A 13143-nucleotide genomic window follows, 5' to 3' on the forward strand; every position below is an offset into this window, starting at 1 on the left:
CAAACTACTCCTTTTGTATTATTTATAAGATAGAGAGGATTAATTTTAATCATATTTATAAAATATTTTATTATTTTTTATCATTATCTTTCTATCCAAATTAAATGTTGTCCTTATTAGGGATAAAAGTAAAAACTTATTAAATTTTAAAATAGAGTTAATGATATTTAAGGTTTTTTTAATCCTATTAAAACATTCAAAAATTGACTTATAAATCAAACCAAAGGAAATGTTTAATAATTAAATGTTCAATTTTTATATTAAAAGACGTGTAATTATTGTTTTTTGTCAATAGATAAAATTGTTTTTATTATGATTAAATATATCATTAGTCTTTTAATTTTATAAAATATATTGTTTTTGTTTCTTAATTTGATAAAATATTTTCAATCCTTTAATCCTTAAAACATTAGCCTCATCTATATTAAATGTTTAATTATTGATAAAATATTATTAAATATGAACATATTAATTTTATTTTTTAATAATAATTATTAATATAAAAAATATCATTTAAAATTAGTGATATTAGAATTAAAGGATTGAAAAAATATTTTATAAAAATAAAGAATTAAATTAAAATTTTATATCAAGTTAAAAGATCAAAAATATAATTTAATCTGTTATTTTTATATTTGCTACACTTTTATTAGTTTATTGCTCGAATCCGGCCAAAAGTTAGGCCTGAGTCCTGACTCATTCATTAGCACCAACAAATCATAGCTTTGTAAAATATTAACAATAATTTAACTTTTTTATTTATTTTTTATTTTTTGGTTTTTTCGTTTTTTAGCTGTCGCTTCCACCAAGAGAATAAATCCATAGTCAAATGAAGGATTTGCGCGGAGCATGCTTGCCAGTAGTTATCGAACTTATCGTCACCTCATAAGGGCGCTCTCATAAGCAATGGGAATCATGAGCTGAAGAGAAAGTCAGAATTCAAAAATATCACACACACACACACACACACACACACACACACATCCCTCAAGACAGCTCATCTGAGCTTTTGGGTTCGTCTGAGAAATGAACGAGAACGCCGGAGGAAGATCAGAGAGTTTGATTTTTGCTGTGAATGGAGAGGGATTTGAACTCTCAAGCGTTGACCCATCAACCACCGTGCTTCAGTTCTTGCGTTCTAACACTCCCTTCAAGAGCGTCAAGCTCGGCTGCGGCGAAGGTCTGTCTCTGAAGCTCTGTTTCCTGATCATATTCATGTTCACTAGCTATATAGTGTGTTTAGATTCTTGTAGTGAGTTCTTGATTTTGAAACTGGTTAGTCTGGTCAAAGTTGGATCCAGAAGGACACTGATAATACTTTCATCATCAGTCACTCATGTTGTTTGAATCCTTCTAACTTCATGAGTTATTAGTGTTCAGATCATCTGGAACTTCACTCAATGTATCTTCTGATAATATATTGCATCGAAACATTTGATTTTTGACATATAGGTGGCCAGTGATCAAAAGGAAAGATCAATCCGAGATTTTTCTCGAGTTAAAAAGTAGCTTGTTTGAAGTGTTTCTATGGCTCTGCGGCTAGCTGTTCATAATTTGGGGCCTTAGGGGCTGGGAATGAAAAATAACAGAGCACTGTTAGCAGAAGATGAACATGTATATATACTGATTCTATATTGATCAGATGCAGAGCCTCACACTTAAGACTGAGAAAATGACAATGCTCTCTTCCTCTGTTTATACGACTTTCTCTCTGTTCTTACCATGATTGACTAAAAGGTCGCTGATAATGCTTTCATGAGTGACTCATGTGTTGTAGATGTTTTAATTAATCCTCCTAAGCTCATGAGTTATTTGTGTCGATGATCATCTGGCGCTTTACTGAGTGTATCTTTGTTTGTTTCTCAATAAATTTGTATCAAATTATTAGACATGGGTGCCCAACAACCTCTGTATCTTTGCTTGAACATTAATTTCCCTCTGCTTTAGTGTAGACTTTGTTCATTGATATGAACAGAGGAAATGATCTCTGCTCTGTTCGTTTTTTTTTGTCTATGAAATGTTTTACCGTCAGTATGCTTCTTTTGTTTGGATATTTTAAGAAACAGAGATAGAAGAAAATTTAGAGCTGGGAACAGAGTATGCTACCTTTTACTGTTTTCAGTTATTAGTTTATTTCATGGTTAATTTTCTCCTTCATGTTATAACACAGGTTGTTTAAATTTTCTTTTATTTATAAATAAGTTCTTTATTTGAGACTAATACGCAATTTTCCCTTTCTCTTTTGTCCTCAAAATTTTTCAACTTCTAAATTCATGGTTCAATCTCTATGGTTCCCAGGTGGTTGCGGAGCTTGTCTAGTTTTAATATCCAAATACAATCATGTGTTGGACCAAGTTGAGGATTTCACAGCAAGTTCTTGTCTCACACTGCTTTGCAGCATACATGGATGTTCCATAACTACAAGTGAAGGCCTTGGAAATAGTAAAGATGGCTTCCATCCAATTCATGAAAGAATTGCAGGATTCCACGCTACTCAATGTGGATTTTGCACTCCTGGAATGTGTGTCTCTCTTTTTGGAGCTCTTGTAAATGCTGAAAAAACTAATCGTCTTGAGCCTCCTTCAGGTTTTTCAAAAGCCACAGTTGTTGAGGCTGAAAGAGCCATTTCAGGGAATCTTTGTCGCTGTACTGGCTATCGACCACTTTCTGATGCCTGCAAAAGTTTTGGTGCTGACGTTGACATGGAGGATTTGGGGTTAAACTCTTTCTGGAGAAAAGGAAGAAAGCGATGATGTAAAGATAAGTAGGTTGCCTAAGTATGATGATCACCATAAGAAGACTAACTTCCCTGAATTTCTAAGGAAGATCAAAGCCGATGTTTCACATGGCTCGTGAAAAACATAGTTGGCTTAGTCCTACTAGTCTAAATGAGCTCCAAGGTTTACTGGAACCAAACAATAATGTTGGAACCAATATAAAGCTTGTTGTCAGTAATACAGGAACGGGCTATTACAAAGACACAGAAACCTATGACAAGTACATTAATCTGAAGGGAATTCCTGAGCTCTCAAAGATAAAAAGGGATGCGACAGGGATTGAAATTGGAGCAACGGTGACTCTATTTAAGGCTATTGAAGCGTTAATGCCAAAGAGCAAATGTGAGTTTCTCTCTGACTTTGATATGATACTTGAAAAACTTGCTGATCACATGAGCAAAATAGCCTCAGGATTTATAAGGAACACAGCCAGTGTAGGCGGCAATCTGGTGATGGCACAAAAGAATCATTTTCCTTCGGATATAGCCACCGTACTTCTTGCTGTGGATACATGGTTCATATAATGACGGGCACAAATTTTGAATGGATTACATTGCAGGAGTTTCTGGAAAGGCCACCAATAGGATTGGAAAGTGTTCTTTTAAGCATTAAAATCCCATGCTTGGAATCCAATAAAAATGATCCTCCAAAACATAAACGTAAAATACTCTTGAAACTTTTCGAGCTGCACCTCGACCCCTTGGAAATGCGCTACCTTATTTAAATGCAGCTTTCTTGGTTGAGGTTTCTCCAGGTAAAGATTCTGAAGGAATTGTGATCAATAAGTGCCGGCTTTCTTTTGGTGCTTATGGGACTAAACATGCAATTAGAGCCAGAAAAGTTGAAGAACTATTGGAAGGAAAATTGTTAAGTATTGGAATTGTACTTGAAGCTATCAATCTGCTTACAGCCAATGTTGTACCTGAAGGTGGAACTTCCAAGATCTCTTATCGGTCAAGCTTGGCAGCTGGTTTTCTCTATAAGTTCTTTAGCCCTTTGATTGATCTTACTGAAAAACTTATGAATTACTCAGATGGATATACTGGTTCATCAATCATGAGGACTGTTGACTTAGAAGAAAATAATGGGCAAGTTCATCATGATATAGCTCCTACTTTGCTATCATCAGGAAAGCAAGAGATTCAAGTAGGTGATGAGTATCGCCCCATTGGCGAGCCAATTACAAAATCTGGAGCAGTATTACAAGCTTCAGGTTTGTTTTGTACATTCAAGTTAAAAAATAACTTGACAGCCTCTTTTGTTTCATATTTTTGGCATTAATTTGAAAGTGGCTAGTAAACCAATTATTTAACTAACAATATGGCATGTGGTTTTGCAAAAACTTCCATTTTATCTCCGACACTAACTATTCAATCATGGTCAAAATGTATTTTCATTCCTAAAATTCTTGTAGAATGCAATCTTAGCATTCTACCACAGATTATCAGAATCATAGCAGGAAAACTACTGATTAGAACATCTAAATCCTATTTTCATGCCTTAATTTTAACCATTCATGAATTCATTGATTTCCACATTCTGCATTCATTAACTACCATTTATTTGAAGGATTGCTTACTATTTGAAGGACTATTTGAAGCAACTTTGTATGCACATTCTTGCTTCCTCATCTCACTGCCTACTACCTAGTCTATGGAAGTCATTAAGTTGACTATGATTAAAAAGTAAACATATATTTCACTTTCAATGCTTCAACTGATTTTTTTTCCCAATAAACTAAGTTTGTTCTCTTATTTTTGCTTTCTCTTATCTGTATGTGTTATGTATTGGAATTTCTTTTTATGAAGAAGTTAATATTTTGCAAACAATCATAGGTGAGGCTGTGTATGTGGATGACATTCCTGCACCAACAAATTGCCTATATGGAGCATATATTTATAGTACAAAACCTTTGGCAAGGGTAAAGAGTGTAAAGCTCCAACAACAAGATGGAGTGAGGGCAATCATTTCAAGTAAAGACATCCCTGATGGTGGAGAAAATGTAGGGTCAGTTTCTGGATTTGGTATTGATCCTTTATTTGCAGATGAGGTTGCTAGATGTATCGGTGGCCGTGTTGCCTTTGTGGTGAGTGTTTGACTAACTGATGTTCGCCCACCAAAAATTAGAACTGTTTTACTTATTATTGCTACATGAATCTGTTTAGGTTGCAGATACTCAGAAACTTGCTGATATAGCGGCAAGCTCTGCCATTGTTGAGTATGATTGTGAGAATCTTGAACCGCCCATTCTATCTGTGGAAGAAGCTGTTGAAAGATCTAGTTATTTTGAAATTCCTCCTATGTACTATCCACAACAAGTTGGTGATATAACAAAAGGAATGGCTGAAGCAGATCACATGATTCTTTCTGCTGAGGTACATGCATGGAATAAATCAATTTCTTCTATGTATAATCATTTCCTCTCCTGTATAATACAAACATGCCACAGAATTAAGAAGAATGAGATTATTTCATTTCTTTGCATGAGAGGTTCTATACATCTATAGCAATGATACATAACGTAACAAACTCCAGAAAAAAAAAATGCATGGATGACAAAATGAACTAATTTATGGTTTAAGAAAATTGGGTTAAATGACAATTTGGCCTCTAAATTATAGGTTAAGGAGCATATGAGACTGTAAACTCATTTTTAGTGTAATGTTTCCTTTCAAATTTTAAAAATGAAGTAATATCACCTCTATCTTTAACGAAAGTTAATTTTGATCATTAGTTAACCAAAAAGACCACAAAAGTTATAGAAAATGACCAAGAAATTTTCTTAGTCCTTTTCCATAAATTTTTGAGTCATTGTCATTAATTTTTGGGTCCTTTGATGTAATTTTTTTCATACTTTTATAAATAATGGTCAAAGTTAACTTTTGCAAATAGAAGGAAAAACATTGTATCATTTTCAAAAGTTGAAGAGGAACATTACACCAAAAAATAAATTTAAAATCCCAAATACTCTTTAACCTATAGTTTAGGGCCAAATTTCTCTTTATTCCTGAGAAAATCTATATCTTTCCTTTAATATTCTTTATTACTATCACCCCTTTTTATTTTGTCACAATTTTTTTTTTGTTCTGGATTTGATAAGTTTGATTATGAATAATAAAAGTTTAATTAGTCATGTGTGTCAAGCATATTCTTCATCATCGTCTACGGTTCACATTTATTCTTCATTATCATCATCAACTTCCACATTTATTCTTGAAGTCCATATTTTAGATAATTTGACATTTCTTTGTGAATTTCTTTGGTTAATGCAAAATCTAGATCAAACTTGGGTCTCAGTACTACTTCTATATGGAGACACAAACTGCACTTGCTATACCTGACGAAGACAATTGCATGGTGGTTTACACATCAAGTCAAGGGCCAGAGTGTGCACACACTACTATAGCAAGATGCTTAAATATACCTGAGAATAACGTTAGAGCAATCACAAGAAGGGTTGGTGGTGGTTTTGGTGGAAAGTTCATACAAGCCCATCCTGTGAGTATCTCGTTTTGTATTATAATTCATCATACTCTTTCTACACTATTGCCTCTGTGTACGAATTTTGCTCATTCTGATTTCTGACCATACTTTTGAAAAAGAATAACTCACTCTTAAAAATTTGTAGGAATAGCATGCATGTTTTCCACTTTACTTTAAGACAGAATTTTTGAAGACTGCTAGTAATTGTGCCTGAAATTGATTTAGGTGCAAGATACATGATATTTCTGACAGCTGCTATAGCAATAAAATGGACATTATATATATGTAGTGTTTCGGAATGTTTAGTGTATGTGCTTACAATCAAATCTTTCAGGTTGCTACATCATGCGCACTTGCAGCGCATAAATTACGACGCCCTGTTAGGATGTATATGAATCGTAAGACGGATATGATAATGGCTGGAGGAAGGCATCCTATGAAGATAACTTATAATGTGGGATTTAAGAGCAATGGGAAGATTACTGCTTTAGAAATTAAGATATTGATAGATGCAGGGATATATGAGGATGTATCTATAATAATTCCACATGCTCTAATAGGTGCACTTAAGAAATATGATTGGGGTGTTCTATCTTTTGATGTAAAATTATGCAAGACTAATCTTCCTAGTAGATCTGCAATGAGAGCTCCTGGGGATGTTCAGGGATCATATATTGCTGAAGCTATAATAGAACATGTGGCATCTACACTTTCAATAGATGTAGATTCTATCAGAAGCATTAATTTCCACACATACAAAAGTCTGTGCACTTTCTACAAACATTCTGCAGGTGACCCTATTGATTATACCTTGGCAACAATATGGGATAAATTAGCTGTTTCTGCAAGATATAACCAAAGGAGTGAAACTGTGAAAGAGTTTAACAAGAACAATATTTGGAAGAAAAGAGGTATATCTCGTTTGCCTGCCTTTTATGAAGTAGGAGTGAGACGTGCACCAGGAAGAACAAGTATTTTAAAGGATGGGTCTGTTGCTGTTGAAGTAAGTGGCATTGAAATAGGTCAAGGTCTGTGGACTAAGGTGAAGCAAATGGCTGCATATGCTCTTGGTTTGATCCAATGTGAGGGATCTCAAGACCTCTTGGATAAAATACGTGTCATACAAACTGATTCACTGAGCATGATTCAAGGTGGGCTAACTGGAGGTAGTACTACATCAGAGTCAAGTTGTGAAGCAGTTAGGCTTAGCTGTAATGTCTTGGTTGAGAGATTAATGCCTCTCAAGGAAAAGTTGCAGAAGGAGATGGGTTCTGTCAATTGGAAGACTCTTATTTCTCAGGTATATATACAAGAAAACCCAAAAAAAAAAAAGAAAAAAAATTCCTTTTTTTATATTGATAATGTGGATGAATTTTTATTCAAGACAATGATTCAAGGAAAATAGATAAATTCTTCAAGTCAAATTTATTTACCTCTCTCGAATTTTACTCAAATTATATATCTACCCTCTATTTCAAAACTAAGAATTTTTCTTAAATTTTGCGAGAGAATAGAGATTTCTTTTTATTTATTTACCTATTTATTTTGAATACAAACTGCTAAGAAACAATATCTAACTACCATGTAATCAACTGTGTCCCTTTGTTGCAGGCACACATGCAAGGTGTGAACTTATCAGCAACTTCATTTTATTACCCTGACAACACAACCAACATGTACCTCAACTATGGTGTTGCAATGAGTGAGGTAGGTTTATAATGTCTTATCCAATTTCTTATTCAAAAGTGGTATTTCTGAAGCTCGCGAATGGCTATGTAGTTCAAATGTTTTTTGAAATTGCTATAGAAGTTGTATTGTTGTGTCAGATTATCAATAATGTGAAACTAAAAGAATGTCTTACAGGTGGAAATAGATCTTTTGACAGGAGAAACCACAGTTCTGCAAACAGATATTATATATGATTGTGGAAAGAGTCTCAATCCTGCTGTAGATTTGGGACAGGTGAGCTAGCTAAGATTTCCATTTACTACTCTCTATTTTAAAATAATTATCATTTAAAGTAATGTCAAAAATAATATAAAAATTAAAATTTATAGAAAGCTACTTCATTCATAAGTCTTGAATAGTGTGGTTCACCTTAAACTTTTTTTGGTCAAAGTGGTTCACCTTAAACTTAGTGTCATTTATAGGAAACATATCTAATTAAAAATTATTACATAGTTTAATTTGTAGAATATTTTAAATCCATTTATTTTTATGTGGTAGTCTAAAATACATTTATATTAATTCTCTAGCAACTCTTGACTTATTCTCTCTCCTATAAAATCAGGACATCGGAGTCAATCAGAGGTCAAATTGTAGGAAAATTGAGAATTTCTTGGATTTTTAAAATAACAATTATTTTGAAATAAAACTAAAATGTTAAAGAGAGAATTATTTTTAAAAGTAAGATGATCCTTGTATGAACCATAAGAATAAGCTTGGAATGATATGATGGTTATTCACATGTGTGATGGATTGATGAATAAAAAACTTTCAAGTTGTATTTTTGTCTATCTTCCTTCCTTTCTTTCGTAAACTGTAACTTTAAGGATGTGCTTTAATTAGAGAGTCCAAATTTTTATGTTAGATTATCCAAGCAATATATTTAACCTACAGTCCAGTTTTCTTCCCATTATTGTTTTTTTTGGGACAAACATTATTAGTTTATTTCTTTTAATTAAGTTCATTCTAGTGATAAATTGTCCAGCAATTATTTCTAGACCAAATTAACATTATAATATCTTTAGTTATTATTAGTTTAGGCCTTGATCAATCTGTTGTGCCTATACCGTAATTCAAAAAAAAAAAAAGAAGGTGGAGAGAGAGACAAAAAGTAGGGGTGTTCACATGATAGGACGGAATTGGGACACCCCCGTCCCGAAAAAAAGATCGAGACTGAATTTTGATCCCGTGTCCCATCCCATTTTGAAAATCGTCTCGTCCCGTTAAAAGTTGGGACGGGACTGGGACAAGATCGGAACATCCTGTCATCCCAATAAATGAAATAATATTGAAAAAAGATATGAGTAATAACGTTTATTAAAATTTTAAATCTATAATTTATTAAATTTAAAATCAAAATAACACAAGTACATAAATGACAATAATTTAAAATTAATTATTGAATTATATTAATCACAACTACACATTATAATAACAAATACAAGTGATCTTTATGCTACAAGATTAGCAACAACAGGCAAGTCAAATACAACATCAAATCATTATTCTTTTACTTTAGTAAAGATGTGCTAAGCTAATTACTCTTATAAAAGTAAAGCAAGAAATACGTTATAAATAAAAATTATTAAATAAATAGATATAAAAATAAATTATATTAATATAATTAATATATTATAAGGAATGATATCACCGTATTTACTCCATGTCATTAAAATTATCAATATAAAAAAACTTTAGTTTTAAATAAGAATTGCAAGTATTAAATTATAATTGATATAATTAATATAAGTATAAATTATATTAATATAATTAATATATTTAAAATAAAAATAATATATATAATATTCAGGATGAGACGGGATGTCCCAATGGTAATTCCGTGTCTCGTCCCGTCCCGAACCCCTTTCTTGTCTCATCCCGTAAAATCCCAGCTCGAACCGTCCCGATGGTAATCCCGTGTCCCGTCCCATCCCGAACTCCTTTCTTGTCTCAACCCGTAAAGTCTCGTCCCGATTATTTTCGGGCTGGGACAAGACCCATCTCGATATGATCAGGATGATATCGGGCCAATTGGGATGGGTCCAGACTGAACACCCCTAACAAAAGTATAGTGTGTTCCCAATTCTTTCTCTCTCCTTCCTTGCATTATGGTATATTGGTAATGGTGGCACATATTCAGGTTTTTTATTTGTCTGGTTCTCTACTGTATATTGAGGATATATATGAAATATAATTTTTAATTGTTTTTATTAGTAATTGTCTGTATCAATATACTCATTTAAAAAAAATTTGTCAAAGATCTAATTGCCATTAATTTTCTCGTTGAGGACTTTATTGTCATTCTTCCTATTTAAAAGGGAATAAAATAAAAGACTTAAATAATTAACCAAATATTATAGGTTGGATTTTGAGTTGTTCTCAAGAGAAATAATGCTAAAATGATAATCTAATCCTTAAATTATAGGTTTCAAAGCATGTAAGATCTTAACTCATTTTTTTGTGTGCATTTTCAGCTTTAAACATTTAAAATCATGGTAATCTCTTTCCTACAATTAACTTTAATTATTAGATGACTAAAAAATTATATAAAAAAGACCAAAAAAAATAATATTTATAATTTTTGGAACATTTTCTATAAATTTTGGTCATTCTCTTTAATTTTTGAGTCAACTAACGACCAAAATTAATAATAAGAAAATATTGTCACAATTTTAAATGTTTACAAGTGAAAATGCACTAACAAAAAAGTTTATGGTTACAAATGTTCTTGGACCTATAATTTAAGAGCCGAATTGCTATTTTACCCAAAAATTAACAAAAGTCATTAGATGTTGAAGATGCGCCTAATTTGACATAATCATTTTTGCTTGTTGTAGATTGAAGGAGCATTTGTACAAGGGTTAGGGCTTTTCATGCTTGAAGAATACGAAACAAATCATGAAGGATTAGTGTTAGCAGATGGAACATGGAATTACAAAATCCCAACATTAGACACCATACCTAAACAATTCAATGTTGAAATTGTCAACAGTGGACATCACCAACATCGTGTTCTCTCTTCAAAGGGTATGGCTTTTTAATTATCAGAATTATTAATTCCAAAGTTTTCTAATTATTGTTTCTAACCATTTGCTCGTCTCTTCCTTTGGTATGCATCCTTCTGATTAGTTCATTACTACTACGTAATAGACATTCTAAATCCGTTATTTAAGACATTTTACATGAGTAGGTACTAGGAGGGCAGTAAATATTATGAATCTAAAATTGAAGTTATTAATGTATAGTGTTTCTCCTAAACTAACGTACAATGAAAAGAATTGGTTATAACTGTTTTATTTATCTTACTTTTATTCATTGTTAGGATTGTATAGTTACATGTTATTAGATTACCTCGTAATCAAACTCTTCAATAACGCATGTAACAAATAAAGGAAAGGTATGTGTCAACTTCTCTCTAGTTTTTTTTTTTTTTGTAAGTTCCTTGCTTGTTCAAGTGCACAAAGTAAACCTACTTTATATGTATATGGACAAGTCAAGTCAAGATGGAGAGAACCTAAATCCATGCAAGGGTTGAAATGGAAAGCATCCCATTAAGTTGTCTCACTCTATAGGAGCGTTTTTTTTTTTTTTTTTCATAAACTAGCGCTATGATAAGTGCACTCTTGTAGATTTTTTTTTTTTGTAGCAATAAAAGTATTCTCATGTTAAAAGATACTTCAAATTTTGTTTTTGAAGCTTCCGGCGAGCCGCCGCTACTTCTAGCAGCCGTGGTTCACTGTGCTACTAGAGCGGCTATCAAGGAAGCTAGAAAACAGCTTCTTTCATGGAGAAACTCAGATGAAATTGATGAACCATTCCAATTGGATGTGCCAGCAACCATGCCTGTTGTAAAAGAACTTTGTGGATTTGACATTGTGGAAACATACTTGAAATGGAAAATGGGCCAAGTGTGAAGGAGTTTTAAAATTGGAAATAATTTACTGTGTATTTCATGTTGGGATGCTGAAGAATTATGGATTAGTTTGTCAACATTTACTGTGTATTTCAAGCTTTGTTCCTCAAGTTACTAACACTATATTAGAGATATTCTGATGCTCCATGTTTTTTTTTCCTTGCATTTCTTGTAAATTTTTTTATAAGTAGAAGGAATATATTCTTTTTTTGGTAAATCACATTAGAAAATCTGGGAAGAATATTTATTGTGAATAATGACCAAATAATTCTAAAATTGCTCTGCAAGACAAAAGACTTAAATGTAATTAAATTTATTGTGAAAAGATAAAACTATTCCTGATACACACACATATTTATTGTGATGGAGAAATTAATTATTGTTAAAATAGAAATGAAACTTGTTTTTTGTTAAATGAAAACTTATTCACCAAATTACAACACTTCTTCTCTATCACCAACTTAATATTTTGAAATTATTAATGCAGGGATTGATTATTATTGAAATGGAAATGGGACTTGCTTTTCTTAAATGGCGACTTGTTCACCAAATTATAACACTTGTTTCTCTCTATTACCAACTTAATTTACTACTAAAAAATTGTAAATTAGCAAGAAAATTAGTGAGGAATGTTGATTGTATAGCTTGATTTAAATTAGCGAAAAAAATAGTGAAAAATTATCAATCCCTCTCTAAAATAAGAGAATTAGCAAGAAAAAATAATAAAGGACTATTAATCTTTCTCTATAATAAGATAATTAGTAAGGAAAATAGTGAGGAACTACTAATCCCTCTATAAAATAAGAGAATTAGCAAAAAAAAAACGAAAGATTATTAATCCTTCTATAAAATAAGACATTTAGTGAGAAAAATAACAAGAGATTGCTAATCCCTCTCTAAAATAAGATAATTAGTGAGGGATTCTATCCCTAACTAATTATTTCTAAAAAAAATTAACTTTTGACAATGACTTTTAATCATATATTTAATTATCTTTATTTAAAAATTAAAATTAAAATTAAAAATTAACAAAAATATTCATAATTAAATTATTTAATATTTAATATTTTCTTTATTTTAAGTTAATTTTCATTAATAAAATTAAAAATATAATAAAAAGAATAGTTTAAATGAAATATAAATATTTTTAACATATTAATAATTGAAAATAAAATTTAACATGTTTATATGTGTGTATTTTTATAATATATTATTTAATATATTTATGTAGTTAAATAATATATA

At 31.6% G+C, this 13143-nt stretch overlaps 1 pseudogene; it reads left to right on the forward strand.

Moving 5' to 3' along the window:
- The first annotated feature begins 871 nt into the window (after nt 1-871).
- Nucleotides 872-12056, forward strand: LOC129317114 (indole-3-acetaldehyde oxidase-like; annotated as a pseudogene).
- The last annotated feature ends 1087 nt before the right edge of the window (nt 12057-13143 follow it).

The sequence above is a fragment of the Prosopis cineraria genome, unplaced genomic scaffold, assembly GCF_029017545.1.
Source record: "Prosopis cineraria cultivar Desert tree isolate PC_DT_omini unplaced genomic scaffold, ASM2901754v1 PC8, whole genome shotgun sequence".
In the NCBI taxonomy this organism is placed as follows: domain Eukaryota; kingdom Viridiplantae; phylum Streptophyta; class Magnoliopsida; order Fabales; family Fabaceae; genus Prosopis; species Prosopis cineraria.